Raw genomic sequence first — 2,654 nt, forward strand, 5'->3', positions numbered from 1 at the left:
ATGTTAAGGGCTTTTGGATCCATCATACGGACTCCTGCCCCGGACCCAAAAATGTTGCCAGCCGCCCACTCTGAGACCCAGTAACAAGGGATTTCCTGACTGAGAGCCACCTGCACACCCCCTGCGCCTCCCATTATTAATAAAATCTGTTGCATTCCACTGACCTGTCTGAGCTGTTTCCTGGGTCCAATATCCTGTACATTACAGTACGATCTGGCCAAAGACATGGACCCATCACCAGACGGTCAGTGGCGGGCCGGCGTGGAAAAATCCATTTCAGACTTAGAAACTTAGTGACCGAAATTTTACACCATCTTCATAACCAGGCTTCCCCAGCCCCGCCACTTCCGCAAACAGTTCCTGATTCTGCGTCATGTGCTGTGACGTCATTTCCTGAACCGCATCTGACCCCGCCAGAGCTCTTTAGGGGCGATCCCGAGCATTGTCGGGCTTTTCTCACCCAATGCGAGATTCATTTTGAACTGCAACCCTCCTCCTACCCAACTGAGCGTTCAAGAGTTGCTTATGTTATTTCCCTTCTCACTGGTAAAGCGAGACTGTGGGGAACCTCTGAGTGGCAGAACGACTCCCCATTATGCCACTCGTATTATGAGTTCTCCAGGGAGTTAATTAGAGTGTTCAGCCCAATATTGCCCAGCAGGGAGTCCACTAGGGGGCTTTTGTCTCTGAGACAAGGAGACAGGCCAGTTTCTGAATACATCATTAACTTTCACCTTTTAGCGGCCGAAAGCCCGTGGAACGAGCCCGCCCTCATGGATGTCTTTATCACTGGGTTGAACGACAGAATTAAAGATGAGCTCGCTACCAGAAATTACCCTAGAACCCTAAAGCAACTAGAGGACTTAGCAACCCGCATCGATCTCCGTCTTATGGAACGGCGGAGGGAACGCCGCTCTTCTCTTTCCCGTCCATCTTCGTCCTCCCCTAATCAGGCAGCGCTGCCGCCCCCTCAGGTTCTGGCAGACCCTGAGCCTATGCAGCTAGGGAGAACTAGACTCACTATTGAAGAGCGGCGCCGCAGGTTCCAACATAACCTCTGTCTCTACTGTGGAGGAGAGGGACACCGAGCCAACACCTGTCCGTTAAAAGGGCAGGCTCAGTAGGGGGGGGAGATCCCTACTGAGTCATACCAGGGTCTACGTCTCCTCCGATTTTCTGCTACCTGCTACTATTTCTGTCTCTGCAAGAACTCATAACCTGTCTGTCTTTATTGATTCTGGGGCCGATACCGGTTTATGGATGAAGGACTGGCCAAGAGACTTAACATCCAGCTTCTTCCAGACCCGTCTCCTCACAGCATCCTAGCACTGGACGGCCATAAATTGCATCACTCTCATCTGGTCTCCGAACCTGTCGGGCTTCTGATTGGAGGTAATCACAGCGAAGTCATCACATTTATGATCATTAACTCTCCTCAGGTCCCCATTGTCTTGGGCAGCACCTGGCTCAAGAAACACAACCCACTTATAGACTAGCGGAGGGGGGAGGTCACTGGCTGGGCTCCTTCCTGTTCTGCCTCCTGTTTGAGGTCGGCCCAACCTCTCCAGTCACCCGTGAGTAAGCCTGAGGAGACCTACCCTGACCTTTCCCGGGTTCCCTCTGAGTATCACGACCTTAAGGAGGTGTTTAATAAAGCCAAAGCCACTAGTCTGCCCCCTCACCGCCCTTATGACTGTTGCATCGACCTGCTCCCCGGAACCACTCCCCCTAGGGGCCGCCTTTTTTCTCTGTCTCCCCCTGAGTCTGAGGCCATGCAGAAGTATATTGAGGATTCTCTGAGGGCAGGTATTATCCGTCCCTCCTCCTCACCTGCTGGCGCAGGGTTTTTTTTGTGGGGAAGAAGGATGGTTCACTCCGTCCCTGCATTGACTACAGGGGGCTGAATGACATCTCGGTTAAGAACCGATTCCCTATTCCTCTGATGAACACGGCATTCATTCAGGTCAGGGGGGCTAAATTGTTCACAAAGTTGGATCTTAGAAACGCCTATCACCTGGTCCGAATAAGGGAGGGGGATGAGTGGAAGACAGCTTTTAACACTCCCACGGGTCATTATGAGTACCTGGTTATGCCCTTTGGTCTCACAAATGCACCCGCTGTCTTCCAGAACCTTGTGAATGAAGTCCTCAGAGATATGATTGGGAGGTTCGTCTTTGTTTACTCTGATGACATCCTGATCTACTCAACAGACCCCATTTCCCATAGACAACGCGTTCGCTCTGTTCTGCTTCGACTTTTACAGAATCAGTTATATGTCAAAGCGAAGAAGTGTGAGTTTCATGTGATCACCACTGCCTTTTTGGGTTTTGTCCTGTCCCCTGGCCGGATAGCCATGGATCCCGCCAAGGTCCGGTCAGTCACAGAATGGCCCACACCAACCGACCGCAAGCAGCTTCAGCGGTTTCTTGTTTTCGCCAACTTTTACAGAAGGTTTATTCGGAATTATAGCCGAGTCACTGCCCCTCTCCATGCCCTGACCTCAGTTAAAGCGAGGTTCAACTGGAATGAAAAGGCAGACCAGGCTTTTCACAAACTAAAGCTCCTGTTTACCTCTGCCCCGGTTTTAGTATCCCCTGACCCGGAAAGGCAGTTCATTGTTGAGGTTGATGCCTCCAGTGTGGGTGTTGGGGCAG

The sequence above is a fragment of the Cyprinodon variegatus genome, unplaced genomic scaffold (genome assembly GCF_000732505.1).
Source record: "Cyprinodon variegatus isolate N-32 unplaced genomic scaffold, C_variegatus-1.0 Scaffold448, whole genome shotgun sequence".
In the NCBI taxonomy this organism is placed as follows: Eukaryota; Metazoa; Chordata; class Actinopteri; order Cyprinodontiformes; family Cyprinodontidae; genus Cyprinodon; species Cyprinodon variegatus.